Below are 21,729 nucleotides of genomic sequence, written 5' to 3'. Positions count from 1 at the left end.
AAGCTAAGAGGCAACAAACTGCAGCGGCTGCCACGTTTTTCATTATTCAAAAAGCCAGTAAACTTCAGGTCCTGGCTAAGGATTTCCCCACCCCCACCCCCCGCTGCTTTTCTCTTCTTTCACTGCCACCCAATGGATAAGAAACTTGTTGCCAGGCACTTCCACAGGAATAAATAAGCTAGTGCATTGCAAACCCCACCCCCCCATGGACCACTTGGAAATTGCTGAGGGTGTTGGTGGACTACTTAATGATTTTTCTGCCTGTTGCAGCATTTGTAATGTGCTGTGATAGGTGCTGTGTGATTTGTAATTATATTTTTGCTGCTTCTTTTATTTCTTATCTTGTATTTTATTGCACTACAATTTTAATTTCATAGAATTCCTATCCGTATATCCTATGCATAGAGTCTATGTGGAATTTGTTTCTTAACCAAAAAACAGACAATACACTCTTATACAATTGAATCAGCAGTTGCTGTATTTCATCCTCTTCCACTGAATGAAGCCACCACCTTCTTGCCTTCACTACGAACATTCCCCACCCCATGCTTCAAATGGGCAGTCCTCTTTTTTTCTTCTTTTCTCTTTGTAAAAGAGCCACTTGTAACTATATAAGACACATTCTCGTTACTTTTTTCTAAGTAGTCAAATGCTTAAAGGTTGTTCCAAGAATGAAGATAGGTGTGGGAAAGAAGTGATGTCACAGTCATCAGCCAATCTATGCTGTGCACTGCTGCCTTCTCTTGGCATCCAGTAGAACCAGTTCTCCCTGAGCAAAACCCTGAAAGAGGAATAGCAGCTATATCTGATTCAGAATGGTAAGTGTATTTTCAGAGAGCATATAGCATATAAGATGAAATATTCAGGATATTGGGAACTGATAGAAATGAAAAGACCTTGCAACAGTTGAATTGTTGGCTAATTAAACAATCTATGGTCTTTTAAACTGTGGCAGGAGTAATTGGTTTGTTTGTTACTATGTTGTGTACTTTTATATTGCCAAATGCCCTGCGATCTGGTACATAAATTTAATAAATCAGAATAATAAAATATCAATGCACATAGAACTACTGGCCTAGTTCTCATTGAGGTGGAAAATCTATACCTGAGCTGTCCTGCTTCAAGCTGCAGGTGAGGTTGCACATGACTGACTGTTCGTTGAAAGAAAGAAAGAAAACCCTTGCATGAGTGATACCTTCAACAAGATCAAAATTGAAGGGACTAGCAAATAAATGGCACACCCTGCTTTTAACATTTAGAAAGAAAAGAGTTAGAGAATGATTGTAAAACACTTGGGTGAATATGAATATTCTTGTTGTAGAACAGCCTTTCCAAACCTGGTGCCCTTCAGATATTTTGGACTACAATTCCCATCACCCCCAACCACTGACTATGCTGGCTGGGGCCAATCGGAGTTATAGTCCAAAACATCTTGAGGGCACCAGGTTGGGAAATGCTGCTGTAGAAAAAGGACTTGGCTCCCGAGACACCATGAGCAGAATTTAGCTCATTCAATGGTCTGGCGGGCAGAAGGAGAGATAAATTTTCACTGATTCCACCTGAAGCCCCACAAAGTATGCCATAGACAGTTGCAAGCTGCAGGAGGGAAATGAGCAAAGAAAATTGTCTCTTCCTCCCCACTCCTTCCAGCAGTGGAAGCCTCCACTGGTTCATATCCTTCTGTGAATGGAAGGCTCCATCCTGCTTGCAGGAGATGCAAAGTCATTGCAGGAACCTTCTATTTTGGTCTGGGTGGTCCAAAATAAGCTCTAGTGGAGGGGGCACACATCTTGGAATGGGAAGTACGCAGGAGACAGGTCTACCCACATAATCCAAACATCCTAGTTTCAATTTTAAGTACAGTGGTACCTCGGGTTACATACGCTTCAGGTTACATACGCTTCAGGTTACAGACTTCGCTAACCCAGAAATAGTACCTCGGGTTAAGAACTTTGCTTCAGGATGAGAACAGAAATCGTGCTCCAGCGGCGCCGCAGCAGCAGCAGGAGGCCCCATTAGATAAAGTGGTGCTTCAGGTTAAGAACAGTTTCAGGTTAAGGACGGACCTATTGAATGAATCAAGTACTTAACCCGAGGTACCACTATATGTCTAGAAACAATAGTATTTGGGGAAGCCCTTTTATCTTGCTACATTCAATATGCATATGAAAACCTGGTTTAGCTAATCTACATTAATAGTTAGTTTATATTAGTGAAGATAGGGCTGCCAACAACTTTGTCCGGATTTTCACTTTTGGGAATATGGAAACCCTAGTGAAGTACACTTGCCAGTGGGAGAAAGTTGTGATGGAGTGGGGAATGCGAAGAAGCACAGCACAACACAGCCAGTGTGATGATGTCATCCACAAGTGTGCAAAGATAAATGACCGGCTCTCCTTGCTCAGATAAGTGACTGACATGATATTAAGACTTTCAGGGTTTACTATTGTTTGTGGCATATTAACACAGAAGTTAGTAAATAAGGCCAGCTCACTATTATATGGGATAAAACGAATTTCCCTGCATTTTTTTTTTTACCATTCTTGGGAGTGTTCTTATGAGGGCTATTGAGATGACTTTAAAATTTACCTCTACACTACTGCAGTGGGAATTGCTTAACCCTATACGGAACATAAATCCAGTGTAGGAGAGATAATGTTCGTTTTTCACATTGCAGAACTGCACTAATGAGAACATTCACAGTCATAAAATGTTTCACCTTTTGTACAACAATTAGGGCCACTTGAGACCCCGTCCTGAATTGAACCTGGCAGTCCAGCTGATAAGCATCCCTGGGGACAGCTGACAAGAAGACACAACTTTATAAAATAAAATAGCTGCACGGTTAGTTATGCAGTACTCTGACATATGGCTACCCCCTAGGGACCATGTAGTTTGATGGCATCAATCCAAGCAGACATAAAATTTAAAACTCATAGGTAAGGGCTCCATGGGAATCTGTGGATATTAATGCATAATGTGACACTTATCATAATCCTGCATTCAGAAAGTGGTTTGATTTACATAAAAAAGGAGGCATATGTTTGGAGAAGCACAATTTTTAGGAGCCAGGAAGTCTATCCTCAAGTTTTCCTCTATACAGGTAAGGATAGGACAGTATTAAGTAATTATTAATTCCATGATTATACATTTCCCAGTACCGTATATATAGGTTCGTAATGTTGGTGTATCACATTTAGAGATAAAATATTTATGCCTTGTGACACCTGCTATAGTTTGGGTGGGAATGCTGTTTTTCAAGCTTCGCACCTTCTCCTGCAACCAGAAAACAGAATCGTTGTACTGTTTTTGCTTCTGCACTTTCTCTATTCTTCCAGGCTGACTTGTTTAAGATGAATATACCAGCCTAGGGTTTGCTGGTCAGAAGGTCAACGGTTCGAATCCCCGCAACGGGGTGAGCTCCCATTGCTTGGTCCCTGCTCCTGCCAACCTAGCAGTTCGAAAGCACGTCAAAGTGCAAGTAGATAAATAGGTACCGCTCCGACGGGAAGGTAAATGGCATTTCCGTGCGCTGCTCTGGTTCGCCAGAAGCGGCTTAGTCATGCTGGCCACATGACCTGGAAGCTGTACGCCGGCTCCCTCGGCCAGTAAAGCGAGATGAGCGCCGCAACCCCAGAGGCATCCGTGACTGGACCTAACTGTCAGGGGTCCCTTTACCTTTACCTTTTACCAGCATACCAGCAATCTCTCACGCCATTATTTACCTTATATTGCTTTCCCCTTTCAACTTTTGAATGGTAACGTGTCTGTCTCTCTCTGTGTGTACACACAGACAGTACACACACTGTGTGTGTACACACAGATGTACTAAGATCACAAATCCCTCTGTGCTGCAAAACAAAGCCAGATCTAATATGAGTTGTAGGTATTTTACGCATTGTATTCTGCCATGTGTGACAGGGTGGGTATCTTGGCTGGTTGGGGCTGATCAGAATTGGAATCCAACAACATCTGGAGAGCATCAGGCTCCCAAAAAGAGATACCTGTGTAGAAAATTGGCACATGTAAAAATCACTGGAAACAAGTTACTTTCCACATGGAATGCTTTCATGGTGTCTACATTCCTGTGTAAAAATTAAAGAAATCAGTTTGACTCTCCTTCACCTCAAACGTAAGTGCTAAGAGTCCACTTGCACCAACAGAGGTGTGTGTGTGTTTACACACACCTCCCCCACAAAAGAAGACAGCATTTCTATAGATTAATATCCTTGTATTGATTTAATGTTTTGCTTCTAGACAGTGATTTTAAATTTGTCTGCCCCAGCCAACCAATCTCTAAAAGTGTTCAGTGCTCCTTTGCTAGAGCCTTTCCCCTCATTTCTACCTGGGCTGAAAACATAAGCCCATATTAAAGATTCAAAGTGTAAGTTTGACAGTTCAGCACACAGCAGCCTTATGAAAAATTCAGTGGATGACAGACGAGAAGTCCCAATGCTGTATTTACCTCAAAACATGACTCTTCACAGAGAAATAAATGAATAAAATATCAAGTGCCATCTTAAGTTTCATACTTTGGAACAGGATATTCTTTTGGGTCCAAGCAGGGGAAATATTTTTTTTTAAAAAAAGATAATAACAACAAAACCTACAAAGCTTTCAGAAAGTTTCTCAATTTGAACATGCTTATTCCTCCTATTAAAACCTTCATGATCATTTCAGACAGTGGGAAGACGAACTGGCCAAAGCGTCATGAGAAAGTTGACTGTGTTTTTGGTCCTACTGAAGTACCAGTCGCCTCAAGGGTTTTTGTTGTTGTTGACACAGATAAACATGTATTGACATATGTCAATACGAGTTGATCTCATATGAGTGATGGTGGACAAGGTGGCATTTTGAATTTTGTAACTAGCTCCTTTCTTGTCCAACTGAGGTAATTACAGGGTGGTGGCAAGTTTGGAAATCAAACTAGTGTTTTAAACCTGGAACAACTTCAATTTTCAAAAACAAACCTAACATAAAAACAGTAATTTGATATCACTATAATTACACAGCTGGCTTAAAGAGTATATATGCAAGCAAGTTGGCGGGGTTGATGTGCAGGATGAGTCTCAAAAGACTGGATAGATTTCTGAATTACTCAAATTGGGAAGGGAGGACATAGCTGGATATAATCCAGATAAAGAAATCAGGGTTTTATAAGATGCAGATGTAAAGATGTTCAAACAGAACTATTTGAAAGAGAATTGAAAGAGCCATGCCTTTTAGTCTGATACTGTGGTGGCCAATCCTTTTAACATGAATAACTAAATCAAGACTACATGGAAATGACAACTGCAGAACAGCGGAGGTGGTTTTTGTTGTTTTGGTTTCTGGGGTTTCTTCTGCATACAGAACATCTTAGGCCTGGAAATTACTTTGGGTGACATTTCTTACAATTTTAAGTAACCTGCTTGCTGCATATACATTAAATAGCCTGCCTCGTGGCTGTTTCTAATTACCCATAGGGAATAGGGGTAAAAAGACCCTTCTTATGGCTGCATTTTTAAAGTAGGTCTATAGATCTACCCCCTCTATTGCCTGTCCTCCCACTTGGTGTTGCATTTGTTTTACGCTTACGTTTTGTATTATTATTATTATTATTATTATTATTATTATTATTATTATTATGCTCAACAACTAACCTCAGCACAACCTTCAGTTCTAATAGTATCCATTGGGCTTTATAGTCTGGTGAAAAGAATCTCACTTTTTCTGTTGCTGTTGATGTGCAAGGTCAATTCTGGAAGGTTTGGTGAAATTTGGAGTTAATGAGGCCTTAAAGGCTCATCGTTAGAAGTTCAGTCAAATAAATAAGGTCAATGAGCACTAATTAGGCATTAAATAGAATTAAGAACGAGGTTGCCTTTCAACCATAGTGTTCATTTTATTGCACACGGTGTTAGTTTCACCACTGAGTAAATTATTTCTTGCAATGTTCAAATTATTTGCAGCCTAGGTTTTGGTTTAGGATTGGTAATGAGGGAAAGCAGGGTTAAAGCCATGAGAGTGGCAGAAATACAGCAGGATATGCCTTTTCTAGCATGGAGGTTCAATTATGGGAGAAACATCACCCATTCACATTTTGTCTGTTGGACATTTTAATATGCGTGTGGCCACTGATTTATTTTTGGGCCCTCCGCCCAATCTGCAAAACAGAAAAACTAATTTGTGTATGATGTAGGATGTAGCTCAAATTCCTTGAGAATTCTGTCCTGTTTTCTGAGTGGGTCAGAGGGCCCAATCCACACACAGTGTACTGGGCCCAGAAAAACGGGTTGGCACCCCTTGGTAGAGAGGCCAGATCTTCCAGAACCAAGCATGACTAAACCACTTTGTAAATATGCCCACTTTTCCAATATCATTCTGAAAACAGAAATGTATAGACGTAGAGCATAAATCTTCACAGTATAGTCGTACCTTGGGATCCCGAATGCCTTGCGAGTCAAATGTTTGGCTCCTGAACGCCACAAACCCGGAAGAGAGTGTTCCGGTTTGCGAACGTTCTTTGGAACCCGAATGTCCGACGTGGCTTCCAACTGGCTGCAGGAGCTACCTGCAGCCAATCGGAAGTCGCGTCTTGGTTTCCCAATGTTTGGGAAGTTGAACCGACTTCTGGAACGGATTCCATTTGACTTCTGAGGTACCACTGTAGTTAGAAACTTGGCCAAAAGTTCATGCTCAAAATGTGTGATAGCACACGTCAACTCCCTGAAGACTACATGTCAATTTCCATCTCTTGTTAAAAACATGCCTTTAAAGATCTGCTGCGACAGGGGGCCTTATGCAGCATCTAAATTACAACACAACTCTAACCACATCTACTCAGAAGTAAGTGTTTGAATTAAATAGGATTTACTTCCTAGGTGAGTGGGTTTAGAACTGCACCTTTAATCTTTTTACTGAAATGCTGGTAAAAGGAGCTTTACTGTACTGTGAGCTAGAAAGGAATTTGGACCCTTTACCTAGAACAGCTGCAAGCTTATCAGCATTTTGAGGTTGACCTTTTCTACAAGGAGTTAACCTTGCAACACCCTTCAAGTAGTTCAGTTGAGACCTATGACTTCACCCACTGAACTTAACATCTGAGCAGGAATTCGAGCCTAGATTGCCTGTAGGCAACTCTGACACTTGAGTCCAACATGGTGCACTCTAGGGATCATGGGCTACAACATACATCCCTGATCACTGGCTGCAGCTTATGCAAGAGTTACTGTGGTTCACAACATCTGGAGGGTACCAAGTTGGCTACCGGTGGTCAACTCATGACACACCATTTCCCCCCCCTCCCCAGGTGTGCTCTTATTTTTGAGTGATTAATAAAATATTATTGTACAGAAATAAAGGAACACAACTTAAAATGCTTTTGATCTAAAGTCCTAGTTGCAAGGTACCTCAAAAAGGCAGGCTTTATGAAATGCTAAAAAAAATAATCAAGTCAATTGCAGCCTCAGAGACTTCAAAACTAGCAGTTACGTGAGCATAGGGAAGAACTGTACCTTTCCTCTAGTCATAAACTTGGTTTTCTTCCCTAAGGCCAGTGTCATTCAGAGATGACTATGGGCTGTGTGAGTAGCCTCAAGAAATCCAAAGCCCAAGGAACAATGTGCAATTACACGTGACTGTTTGGGTGTTGGGAAGAGGAAAGTGGGTAGAAAAAGAAAAAGGGGGGGAGGGAGAGGGAGGGAGGGAGGGAGAGGGGAGAAAGTGGTAATTACCAGGGTGTGGGCACCCTGGTCGGCTAATTAAAGTTGAAGAATCCACAGTACAAGTCTATGCCATTATCACATGAAATAAGGAGCATCAGACACATAAAAAAATCACGGTGTTGAGAAAAGGTAGAAAACGTTTAGTCACCATCTGGATTCTGATGTTCCGTCAAACCATCATTAAGAAGAAGAAGAGGAGTGGATTTGATACCCCGGCCTTTCACTCCCCTTAAGGAATCTCAAAGCGGCTACCATTCTCCTTTCCCTTCCTCCCCCACAACAAACACTCTGTGAGGTGAGTGGGGCTGAGAGACTTCAGAGAAGTGTGACTAGCCCAAGGTCACCCAGCAGCTGCATGTGGAGGAGCGGAGACGAGAACCCGGTTCACCAGATTACGAGTCCACCGCTCTTAACCACTACACCACACTGGCTCTCTAACCACAGTTATGCCTGGATATTATTAATCATCATCATCATCATTACGACTACTACATTGATTACCCACTATTCACCAGCTAGTCCCAGGGCAGTTTACAAAAATTTAAAATTCGATATTAAAAACAAATTACAGTCACAGAGGTACGGTGCGTTCCAAAAAAAACACACACCTCAGGTGTCAAAGGTGAGGGCAAAGAGGTGTGTGCTGAAAAAAAGATTTGCCTCTGTGGGGAGAGAATTCCAGTGTAGGGGCTGTGACAAAGAATGCCCTCTCCCAGGTCACACGTCCTTTAATCTTCAAAAGTGGTGGAGCTATCAAGAGGGCCCCCTCTGCTGATCTTAACACCTAAGAGGATGTGTAAGGATGGAGGCGGTATTTAGGGCCTAAAAGTAAGTCCTTCAGCTGGAGTGCCTTAAATTAGGCCAGGAAATGAGCTGGCAGCCAGTCCAGCTGTTTCAGAAAAGGAGTGATATGAGTACTAAAGTGAACCCCAGCCATTCATTCATCTGGCTGCTGTGCTTGGAACCAGTTGAAGCTTTTTGAGTCATCTTTAAAGGCAGCACCGAGTAGAGTACATTGCAATGACCCTATCTGGAAGTTAACCTGGTTAGCTGAAAACAGAAACAAACGTGTAACTTTCTCTATGGTCACCATACATGCCTCATACATTTAAAGCACTCATTCAATTTGAAGAGTCATGGCTTCCTACCCAAAAGTCATGGGAACTATATTTTGTTAAGGGAGGTGAGTTGTTAAGAGACCCTTAACAAATTACAGCCCCAAGCATTCATTCATGGGGTGGTGGTGTCCCTGACTCCCAGTACATTTCCAAGCACAATTCAAAGTGTTGGTTTAAAGCCCTAAACGGCCTTGGCCCAGTATGCCTGAAGGAGCGTCTCCACCACCACTGGTCAGCTCAGACACTGAGGTCCTCCTCTAAGGGTCTTCTGCTGGTTCCCTCACTGCAAAAAGTGAAGTTACAGGGAACCAGACAGAGGGCCTTCTCGGTAGTGGCGCCCTCCCTGTGGAATGCCCTCTCATCAGATGTTAAGGAAATAAACAATTCCCTGTTTAGGGAAGTTTTTCATGTTTTATTGTGTTTTTAATAATCTGTTGGGAGCCACCCAGAGTGGCTGGGGCAACCCAGTGGCAACCCATTCAGATAGGCAGAGTATTATGATTATGATTATGATTATTATTTCTGGGTTAGCGGAGTCTGTAACCTGAAGCGTATGTAACCTGAAGTGTATGTAACCTGAGGTACCACTTTATATCTTTCGCTTCTCTATTTTCCTGTGCACTTTTTCAACATTAACTTTGAAGTTACTTTCAGTTATTTTTATCAGGTTTTCATAAATGAGAAATATAGTTAAGACATTGGAGATGTATTTAAATTTTTCTCATATGCTACTGAATAATTTTCATACAGCGTCTTCTATGGACTTTCTCAAACGAAAGGAAGCCAGACGTGTTTGTGCTTAAGAGGTACTCTAGATGCTGAAGGAGTGGCAACTGAACATAATCTTCTGTGATATGTTGAAGAGCAGATTTGGAAACTAAACTAGGCCAGGAAATGAAGGGCGGCTACTCACCTGAAAAAGAGGCCACCAGCCAACCATGAATAATTAGTAAGGAACAAAATAATGCCTTCACAGAGACTACAGGGGATATGTTTAATCCTTTGCCTTTTACACAGACACAAGTAGGCCTTCAACAGACTCCTAATAGGAATCCTTTGTGATCACAAGCACTCCTTTTTGTGAAATGACTGAAGTGTTAAGAGCAACTGGGCTCTAAAACCACCTCCCTAGAAAACAAATGTGCAAAGTTGGTGGGATAACCAAATACAGAAAAATAATAATAAATGAAAAGTTAAGTGCTAGCCTTCTTTTCTAAACACACAGTGCTGAACCAACCAAATCAGAAGTGGAGAGAAACAAAAGGTACCTCCACTATTGTGCATAAAATGGAAAGGCAGCCATGTTAGTCCGTAAGGAAAAAAAGGGGGGGGGGGAACACTGCAAAATTCAAAGCTGGACTACTGGGCTCCATCAAAATGCCAGGAATGTGTGTGTTATATTTAAGGTGTTGGACAGAACCCCTGCAAATCAGGCTTTAATTTCTCAGAGTTGGGGAACAACCCTAATTATTTCTTCATCCCAGAATCTTAGATGTGTAACTTGATAAAGCACCAGAAGTACTTACTCAGCCTGAAATGTCAATCTTGAAATTTCAATCAGTTCTCTTCTGGAGAACTCTTCATCAGGCAATCTTTTGTTTGGTTCGGAGGACTGAATCTGAGACAGTTTCCAGGCAGAGCATGTGGAAGAGCCCTTCCCCCAAAACATTACAAGAGTAACATCTGAACCCTTGCCTGCAGAGCACAATGGATTTCTAGCCTATTGCCTTCATAACATGGCCTCCTTGTCCAGCCTGGACTGACACACTGAACAGAAGTACTTCACACTGCAACATTTTGCTGTGGATCCCGCTTGTGTAAACACACACAAATAAACACAGTGAAGATGCTAATTAATTAAATCTTATTCATTTGCAGGGCTTGCAGGCCCTGAATTAGCTAATCACTAAAATATTCCTAAGCAACTAGGGAGGGTTTAGGATAAAGGCAATTCATAAAAGGATTTCGTATCTGCACTTTCTCATTTCATTTTACCCCCCTCCCTTCCTCTTTCGGTGCTCATGCAAGTTCTATCTTTAGGAACAGAAATGATAAATCTAGTCTGCTGCAATGTATATTTAAGTAGTCACAGGCAGAAACAGAACACCCTTCGGTGCAAGAGAACACTCCTCTCTCCCAGACAAGAGACGGAGGAATTGTGAAATGTTTGTTGTAAAGCTTGCAAGAGCTCTTGACTTTTGGCTAAACTGGCAGGTGGCCATACAACTGCAAACACTCTTCAGAAGTTTTCTTCTTTCCAGCAGTGCTAAATGTACTCACTACCAAATATGAAAAATAAATCTTTTGTGTGTGGAGTGAATTGTGGCAGACAAACCCTCTCCGTACGTAATTGTTGCAACATCTCAGTAGAAAATGCTATAAAAGCTTAAACAAGGATATTGTATTCTCACTGGAAACACCCAAAACAGCACCGTGAAAGGTGTGGTGAATCAGTAAATCTAGAGTGTGCAGGTAATAACCTCGACACCCAGAGCCATTTCTTGCACTTGCCATCCTTTATCCTGGCTCTTGTGTAATGCAGTCTCTGCTGTTCTCATCAAACGGATGTGGCCAAGCACGCATGGTCACTGGGGAAGTGAAGTCACTCCCCCCAGTTTGATGGATGCCCAGCTATCATGAAACGTCATGCATAATGAGAACAATGATGCACAAGCAGGGTGGGGAGGCAACTTTGAACAGGAAGAGGGGTGCTGTACACTGAACATGTGAAGTACTTTTAAAGCACTTTGTTCCTAATCCCCTTGACTATTGTCTACAATCTAAGAGTAAAGGTACTCCTGCCCGTACGGGCCAGTCTTGACAGACTCTAGGGTTGTGTGCCCATCTCACTCAAGAGGCCGGGGGCCAGCGCTGTCCGGAGACACTTCCGGGTCACGTGGCCAGCGTGACATCGCTGCTCTGGCGAGCCAGAGCCGCTCACGGAACGCCATTTACCTTCCCGCTAGTAAGCGGTCCCTATTTATCTACTTGCACCCGGGGGTGCTTTCGAACTGCTAGGTTGGCAGGCGCTGGGACCGAACAACGGGAGCGCACCCCACCGCAGGGATTTGAACCGCTGACCTTTCGATCAGCAAGCCCTAGGCGCTGAGGCTTTTACCCACAGCGCCACCCGCGTCCCCACAATCTAAGAGTAGCTATGTTCATATACTTCAGCTGCACCCAATTACCAGTGACAGTCCTGTCTTTCCCCGTGCTCACCCTTGGTTTTTTTTTTTTGGGGGGGGATGCTTTCTGAGATTCTGAGAACTGAGATTCCCACATCAGGGGGACTGGACTAGATGACCCTTGGGGTCCCTTCCAACTCTAAGATTCTATGAACTTCCTTTGAGAGCTTTTAGGTGGTAGGAAAGATGTTTTAATTAAACAAACAAGTTGCCCCCTTGAGGATTCATTTCTCAAGAGTGCTTGGGAGTGCCATCTCTGCATGGAGGGGAGATGCATGTTTCCTGCATTTGTTTACAAGATTTATACCCTTCCTTTCAATCAGATGATCCTCAAGGTGGCTTACAAGAAACAGGTACTAATGCATGGAAACCTAAAGTCGTACAAGCCCAGCGACCCTTAAATCTAGCTAATAGATGGGGCCAGACTGGGCTGCTGCTTCTTCACTCTACAACGGATGGGGCCCAGTTGGGCTTCCCCTTGCAATCGTATTGTTTCTGGAGCGCAAGGGGACAGCCTCCCAGTGGTCCTTCTTTTCCTAGCTGGTGGCAGAGGCCAGAGTGTGCTTCCCTTGTGCTTTCTATTCGCAGAGCGTGTTGACTAAGGTGCTTATGCACAGGACCACAAAGGCATGAACAGCAAATGCAGTGTGCAGCCTTGCCTGCTGCAGCTGGTGAGCCTGGTAACCACACCTACCTCAAAAGGCATGCAGGACAGTCAATGAATTCAGGACACAACAGGCAGGGAAACATTCAACCATGTGAATGTGCAGTCAGGCAAGTGATCCTTGGTCTAAGACAAGGAACATTGCAAGAGCGCACAGGAGTGAGCCTATTTTAATCTGTGAAATGTTGGCGAGTATACACGTGACACCTTCTGATCTTCTGTTAACTTCAGAGTGCTTGCACCTTCACTGATATCTGATCTCTCCCACTTAGCGATGGCGCCACCATCCGCATTAGCTTGTCCAGACTTTATAGTCAAAACATTGAGCATGTGCACATAAGCATGATGAGTGGGTGTTAAGGCTAATAGGCCAGACAAGGCTGAAGGCAATGTGAGCGGCAGAGGGGTGGGAATTCCCTACAAGACAAACAAGACACATAAATCAGGTGGGGTGTGGACCAGATGCCTGGGTGTAACAGCTGTAAAGGCTCCAAATATCAGTATTGTGTAAATGCAACAGTGATAGGGAAACGGTGCTGCAAGTCACTCACTGTCCTAGCCCCATTTCCATTAAGCTGCTTCACTGCAAGGCTCCACTGATTTTTGGCAGGCTTAGGAGCTAAGCCAAAGGTTGTGGTTGCTGGTACAGTTGCCCTCTTCCTTTGTCACTGGCCTCACACAGAGCCTCCACTCTTTGTCAGGGACAAGATCTGGAGCTGGAAAAGAGGGCAAAAGGAGCTTGCTCTTTTGCCCACTTCACAGTGCATCTCAGCCACCCCACTCCCCAAGACGACTGGTATATAGCTGGCCGAGCAAGTCAAGGTGCTCTGGATGCTTTTCTAGTTTCACCAGTGAAGGCCCCCATCACTCCTTCCTGCTGTGGAGCATGAAAAACAACAACAGGAAGGTTGGTGGTTTTATCAGTGTGCTGCCGAGACACTTCAGGTACCTTGGGAATTAAGTGGGCAAGCAATTCCCTTCTTGTAGCTGGGGAAGAGGTAGGAATTCCACTGGAATGATCCTCATCCACCTCTGCATCCTAAAGCTTGGAACGAAAACTAGGGCGTGCTATGTTTGCCAGAGAGCTGCAGCGCCCTCACCCTAGCAAGCATGGCGAACGAACAGAAATGTGGAATGTTCACATTCAAGTACTCAGGTGTGATGCTCATGCTCACATTACCCTGATTCCTATCTATCTTCAAGCGACTGAACTATTGCCACACAAAGAACAGGCAGAGAAACCACCCTCCCATGTCTCAGACACCATGGCAGGAGCCTACTGGGGTATGTTGCAAAACCACATAGAAGGAGGCTTGCATTATATATGACTAGCAAATGTTTAGGAGCAGTGAGAGCTGTCTGGTGAAAAGAGCTGCCATGACACCTTCTCTAGAGACTTGTCAGAAGAGCCGGGATAAAATCTTATAAGCAAGGGATATGTATGGGTACAGGGTAGGCTTCCATATACCATCATACTAACATATGGGATTTAATGGGTAGTGTGGGAATCACAACATTAATTGGCAAAGAACAACTATAGGGCACTTCAAGGTCAGGTATCCATCCCATCCACCCGAGTCAAGTTCCTTCTAACTACATAGACTCTCCCAATGTCTCCAAGGTTGTTCATTCCCAAAATTTAGGTACCTATGGAACTCCCCACCTGCCAATGGAGTATACCAAAAGCTATTGGTCTGCCACTGATGGGTTGGGACCCACTATTGAACCACAGCCTAAACTCAAGTAGCCTGCAACAGTAGCACAACCACTGTACGAATACATGGCAAAATAATAATAATAATAATAATAATAATAATACAGTGGTGCCCCGCAAGACGAATGCCTCACAAGACAGAAAACTCGCTAGACGAAGGGGTTTTCCGTTTTTTGAGCTGCTTCACAAGACAAATTTCCCTATGGGCTTGCTTCGCAAGACGAAAAACGAAAACGTCTTGCAAGTTTGTTTCCTTTTTCTTAACACTGTTAATACAGTTGCAACTTGACTTCGAGGAGCAACTCATAGAATGTGGTGTGGTAGCCTTTTTTGAGGTTTTTGAAGACTTTGGTGATTTTTGAAGCTTTTCCAAAACTTCTTTTAAACTTTTAAAACTTTTTTGGGGGGGTTTTGGATTTTGGGTTGGGGTGTTTGGAATTCAAGGACTTGGTGTTGGGGAGGGGTTTGCAAGAATCTGGAAGCTTGTGTGTTTTTTTCTGCATTTTTATGATTTTCTGTGACCATTGGGCCACTCTGCTGTTTTTTAAAAAAAATTCTGGATTTGAATTTCTGTGTGGTGGATGGCTGGGGGAACAGTTGAGGAGGGGGTTCTTCAGCAAGAAGCAAAGAGTGGAAGAGGAACCTTCTTTGAGTTGTCCCCCAGAGTCTTAGAAAATGTACTGTACACTTTGTTGATTTTTAAATGTTTTTCTGTCATGTTTAGAAACTTAATTTATTGTTCCTTCAATTTTTGAAATGCTCTTTACAGTATGTGTGACTTTAAAGAGCACTTAATAAACTCTTGTTGTACCAAATTTGGCTTTGTTTGGCCTTTTTTGACCATAGGAACGCATTAATTGAATTTCAATGCATTCCTATGGGATTTCGTGCTTCGCAAGACGAAAAATTCGCTAGACGGAAAAACTCGCGGAACGATTTAATTTCGTCTTGCGAGGCACCACTGTAATAATGCACTTTTGGGTTAAAGGTAGGTCTCAGATTTGAAATGGCCAAAGACTACTGCTATAAACCACCCTATACAGAAAATCAACGGTTTGGTTTACAGTTAGAAGTTCCTTCCAGACAGAATCATAGGGCTGCAACCAAAAGCTCCTTGCCTAAACACTACACTCCCCCCACATCTGTCAGCCTTCCCAGATTATCCCATGCAATCTCACCAAAAGTGTGCCACAAGCAAAGCACAGGAGCCAACAAGAAATGTTAGTACAAAGCGTTGCGAAGCTGGCGGCTCAAGCAAAATGCCAAAAGAAAGGCCAAAGCAGAGGGCAAAAAAAGGCCAAGGTCACTGGCAACCTAGGATGAACAGCACCTTTTCACCTCACGTTGTACATTATTTAAGGTTTGTTTAGTTTATGTATAGGCAATCTTAGCCATGGTGCTAGCCTACCCGGAGGAACAAACACAAGATAAGAAACTGCTGGAAGTGTTTAGTTTGCCTCAAGTGGTGTTTGTGTGTGCAGAGTGTCATTTATGTTCTCTTTGTGCCCTGAGCACAGAGAAAGGCAAGTCAGGTGGAGACTGAAATAAACACAGGCTGAACTGCGCAGGCAGGTTTATCCTATAGGTGTGTAGAGTGCTGGTTTCAATTGGAAGGGACTTGTGCAATGTTCATTGTTAAGAGCCCGCCCAGTGTTAAAAGACATGGCATTGAAAAGATGACAGCGCTTGTCTAAGGAAAGTCTGTGGTCAAAGCACCAGGGTGTGTGAAAATAAACATGACCAGCAAGTGACAAATGTGCTCTAAATCCCATTAATGTTTTTCTTCCTGTCCGGCTGGTCCAATTCAGAAACCCGAAAGGAGAGAAAGGGAAGACAGGAAAGGGAGAGTAGATGCAATTCAGCAGGGTGTTATTAAGCCATTTGCTTCTCTGCAGAGGCTTGGTATTTAGATGTGCACCATGCCTAGGGCAAGGGAGTTCCTGGAGAATTCTAGGACAAATGGGTCAGCAAGCACAGTAATTGATGTCTTGCTTGCAGCAGAAGCATCCCAACCTGTTAAGGGACTTCATTTCTGGAAGACTTGGGTTAAAATTAAAGCTAAGTACATCCCAGAGTGAGGTTCCAACCCAAACTGGGAGTCTTGTTGTATCATCACTGTGCATGGAGAGCGTCAAACCCACACCTGATACTGGGCTCCATTTTAACTCCACAGTATGTGGCAGTAACTACTGAAATGCCCCCTGTTACGATGGCTTCGTGTGTGTGTGGCTAGATGGCCCACATCCTGCAAGAACCCATGGGAGAACTACCGCCATAACCACATGCAGGTTTTACTGCTCATGAAATTCTAGTCACCAAACGTCAGGACTGGGAGGCTGGCCTATGCTTAGTCACAGAGTGAAAGTGCAACGTGAAGCATGTTTGCTCAGAACTAAGACACACTGAATTCAGTGGGACTTACTCCCTAGCAATGGAGCCTAACAGAGCAATCCCTTGGTCTCAGTCAGCTACACTGGTACCTGCTTACGCTGGTGTAAGGCAGTGTTTCCCAACCTTTTTTGGGCAAAGGCACACTTGTTTCATAAAAAAAATCTCGAGGCACACCACCATTACAGCCCCGTGACGTCAGCGCGCAGCGTCACGCCGGGAGGGATGCACGAAAGTGTAAGATTCAATTTTTTCCCCTCCCCCTTGCCTTCCTTCTGTGCCAACCGCCAAAAAGCCAAGAATCGCGGGACCGCCGCCGGAGGGGGGGAGGGCGAGCGGAGGCAGCGGCGAGCCCCGTTCCTCCCCATCCGCCCCATTCCGTGCAAGGAGCGCGAACAGGTGTGAGAAGGGGGTCAAACCTGCGGGTCGGCGCCGGGGAACCTCCAAGCTTTGGGGGTGGGGGGTGGGAGGCAGCAAAGCGAGGCAGGAAGGAGAGCGCAGCTTGGCGAAGTACTCGGCGGCGAAGGCCAGCAGGTCCGGCGGCCGGTGCCGCAGCACCTCCACCGTGTAGCCCTGCAGCAGCTCAGTCAGACCCGGTGGGATCTCGATGCTCATCTTGTAGCCGAGGTGCGCGGGAGACTCAACGGACGGGCCCGGGAGAGAGAGAGAGAGAGACACGACGGAGAGAGAGCGGGAGTCCCTGCTCGCCGTCGCCACCGCTACAACTACTGTGGCGGTTGGTCGTGGTCGTCGCTGCCGCCGCCCACCTCTATCTATCTCTCCCCCTCAGCTTTCTACGCGGGCCTCGAGCCGGAGGTGGGGGGTGGCCGCCGCCGCTTTCTCCGCCTCCACGTCCTGCCTCCTCCTCCTCGAGCCCTCCGGCAGCCCTGAGGGAACCGCCGCGCTCGCGCCGCCGCTCTCTGACACGCGAGAAAGAGAAAGGAACGGAGCGGCGGGGTAGTCGGGGGAAGGAGGGGCCGGAATGGAAGCGCGAGGCGAGCTGCGCATGCCCAGCAGGAAGCGGCGGAGAGCGCCACAGAGAGAGAGAAGCAAGGGAGGGCGGGGAGTGGGCGGGAACACGCTTCATGTGTCACAATAACGGACAAGAGGCGCTCGAGGGATAGATTAGGACCTAATTTGACTTTTACAAAAAAAAAAAAAAATCTTTCGAATTTTCCCCACGGCACACCAGGCAACATCTCGCGGCACACTAGTGTGCCGCGGAACAGTGGTTGGGAAACACTGGTGTAAGGTCAGGGAACACGGTGGGTTCTTAAGACTCTTACATGGCAGAGATTTCCTTTTGCAATCAGCTGCTTACAGGGTTCAGATTAAGCTTGCTCTTCCTCTGACACACTGATGACACCACCCATTTTCAGCCCTTCTGCCAGCATAATATCAAGCTGGTGTATCCCTAGTGCCATGCCGGGGTAAGCCTGAGGTCAGCATGACATTGCTAGTGCTGAGGACTTGCACCAAATCATGAAACACTCCCGTTGATGTAAATGGGAGCACAGGATTAAACCGTGAATGTCATAGAAGGCAAATGTGATGCCAGAAACTCAGTAACGATTAAAGGATTGCTTCTCTAAATATATAACTAGTCCATAACCAATACTCGATTCTCAACTCATTTTGTGCTTATGTCTATCTTTTTAAATGCAAAAGCTGGTACCATTGCAAAATAAGTTAACAGCCATATAATGATGTCTCTTTACTGACAGCAATGTTCAGTTGAATAAAAATCTCTCCCCCACCCACCCCCAACATTACAAGGGCTTTTAATTTTATTAAAAAATTTAATCTGGTTGTTTTGGGCTATAGAGGAAGCTTTTCAACTCCTTACTATGCCCACAACCCTCTTCAAGGCCCCTCCTCAGCCCCCTTCCCCCCTATAAATGTAGAATCACATAAACGTGTTGAACATCTGGCAGCATGCAAATTAGGGTACTTTTAAAAAGAAAAAACAAAATGCCATAAAAAGGGCTACTAAAAGAGGAAATAATATCCCAAGAAGAAGAAGAAGAAACCATAAGCAACTGAAAGAGGGTAGGATGTGCAAAGGCTCGCAAAGCATGAGAAAAAAAAGGAACAACACGTTAAATAGTAGGCGAGGACAAGCTGTGCAAAAGAATTGTTCTGCAACAACCATGGCACCAGTACAGTTGAAGCACAGCCACTCCTTGCAGCCAAATGACACAAGATGCTTACATGGGACTCTTCCATCTACCTGTCCACAATCCACCCATTTCAGAGATGCATGCAGGCGAAGTGCCTGGTGTTGTTGTTTTTCCCAAGCACATGTTTAAATGTTATCTCAAAAGCTGGGGCTTGATGCATACATTCCTTTCCCTCAACAGTTAAACATTAAATAATGTTTCAGGACTGAGATGTTCGAGAAAACTGTTATTGATCTAGCCAGGTTTCTGTACCACACCCGTCTATCTGAGCATCTCTCCTTTTGGGCTACTACATTCCTGGCCCACAGGTTTGTGTGGGGAGTTGCACAAGATCACTCTTTCTCTGTTTCCACTCATTAGGCAAGGTATGCATGCAAGAGCATTATTGATTAGTTTCACCTATCACTTCTAAAGGCTCTCTTAAAAGAGTTTTATAGTTGCGTGCTCTGTGAAGGTGGGAAGAGCTGGAGTATAAATAATGAGGTGGGAGGAATATCAGAGATTTCTGAACTAGGCATAGGCTCTGTTGAATGGGTTCAATGGACAGTTCCCATTTGCAAACTCAGGGACCTGCAGCACTGGTGACAACATGCAGCAGACATCATACATTTGGCCTTCAAAAAAACAAATTCATTGACGCACACCCTCACCAAGGATTTCAGAGTAAATTTAGGGATCATGGGTGCAGTAACACCTTTTCTGTCTTCTCCTGGCACCCATGAAGATTCTGAGCCCTCCCATTTATTGCCCCCTTGTTCAAGAGATGATGGTAGTAGTTACTCCCTGCCCCCTCCGCCAAAACATACATAGAGCTGAAGGAGGAAGCTGGAACAGTGCTGTTATTCCCCAATTCCTCTTTCAGTTCTGTGCGTTTTTCAAGGCTCACGTAAAAGGCAGATCCACCTCATGCATTTAAAGCACATCCAATGCACACTTGAAGCACATGACTTCCCCAAAAGAATCATGGGAACTGTAGTTTGCCTCCCCCCAGGGTTACAATTTCAAGAAACCTTAAACTACAGTCCCCACGATTCTTTGGGGAAAGTCGTGTGCTTTAAATGTATGACATGGGCCTGCCCTAATTGTACTGAATCCAACTTTTACCCGATCCTTGGAAACTGCAAAGGGTAGGCTCGTGTGGTTTATTACTTTGCCAGCTGGGGGTGGGGTTGATCCAGGAGAGGTAGGAAGGAAGTAACCAGGGTGATAGTACCCATGGGAATGGATTAAGAAAAAATCCAAATGTGAATAAATTGGTCACATCTGTTATATCTGTAACCCAAACCCTATACCATTGTTTCTTGATCATGAGATGGCACTGTTTCAGGATCAGCAGAGGTGTACTAACAGGTTTGCAAAACCGGCACCCGCCAGGGATGCAGACCTGGAAGGGTGCAACAATCACTATGGGACTATGGAGATTCTTGGTGATGCACCGCCAAGATCAAACATGGGAGAAGCTTCCCACCCTTCTTGCACTGCTGCACAAAGGCATACGGTAAAGTGAATTTTTTTTGGGGGGGGGAGGTGCCGATACAGTTCCTTGCCAAGGGTGCAAGGAACTGTAGGTATTCTGAGGATTTGTCACTGATGGCTGTAGAAACTGCTATACATATGCAAGCAGGCACTCTCCGATGCCGGCAGGTTATAAGGGCGTTTCATGAAATGCAATCCTAAACCAGCTTTAAAAGGGAAAACCACATCAAGCATAGTTGACAGTCAACTAATTATTAATTTCAGTTTTACATTAATGATGTAGAAGGGTAAAGGGTAAAGGTAAAGGGACCCCTGACCATTAGGTCCAGTCGTGGCCGACTCTGGGGTTGCGGCGCTCATCTCGCTTTATTGGCCAAGGGAGCCGGCGTACAGCTTCCGGGTCATGTGGCCAGCATGACTAAGCCGCTTCTGGCGAACAAGAGCAGTGCACAGAAACACCGCTGGAGTGGTACCTATTTATCTACTTGCACTTTGACATGCTTTCGAACTGCTAGGTTGGCAGGAGCAGGGACTGAACAACGGGAGCTCACCCCGTCGCGGGTATTCAAACCGCCAGCCTTCTGATCGGCATGTCCTAGGCTCTGTGGTTTAACTCACAGCGCCACCCGCCTAATGGATGCAAATCTACCTGCAAAGACATTTTCACCTTGCCTGCTTCTGAGTGAGAAGCAGTCAACAAACAGAAGGCCACACTGCCATGCTACTCGTTATAAATACAACACCTATTGCATCTGTGACCCATATTTCTACCTCTTTCTCATGCCTCCCACAGAAACTGAGTTCTAGGGACAACTATTTTTCTCTTTGGCTGACAGGCAGGCTCAGCAAGAAACCACCGCCTGGCACCATCTATCCCGATACCAATTAACACACACCTAGTAAATAGAGAAAAAAGGTTGTCCTCTGTCAAAATTGTTCTTTACACCCTTAAAGTCTTTAACATAACACTGATGAGCAGCATTACTACATCTGCACATCACTGCCACTATAACCAGTTCCTCTCAATGCTAGAACATGCAACCAACATTAACATATTCAAATCATATATCTTGGCAAAGTCACAAGAGCAAATTAGCAATGTTTACGTTTCGAACATTTTCAAATTTCTTTAGCATATATAAGTAGCTACACATTCATCTACACACCTGCAGAGATACTCACACCCATTTGTTTTGGCAATTCATTCTCACTTTCATTCCCACCTTGTTCTGGATTTCTTAGCTGCAATTCTTTTTTTTTAGCCTAGCTCCGACATTTCCAGAAAGTACACTTGACAA

At 44.5% G+C, this 21,729-nt stretch overlaps 1 protein-coding gene across 10 annotated transcripts in view; it reads right to left on the bottom strand.

Moving 5' to 3' along the window:
* The window catches only part of FRMD4B (FERM domain containing 4B), a 243,354-nt gene that overhangs the window by 86,843 nt on the left and 134,782 nt on the right, over positions 1–21,729 (bottom strand). The window lies entirely within an intron of this gene.

Source organism: Podarcis liolepis, assembly GCF_965112155.1.
Source record: "Podarcis liolepis genome assembly, chromosome: 2".
In the NCBI taxonomy this organism is placed as follows: Eukaryota; Metazoa; Chordata; class Lepidosauria; order Squamata; family Lacertidae; genus Podarcis; species Podarcis liolepis.
The sequence above is the reverse complement of the archived record's forward strand: the minus strand, read 5'-3'. Positions and strand labels throughout refer to the sequence as shown.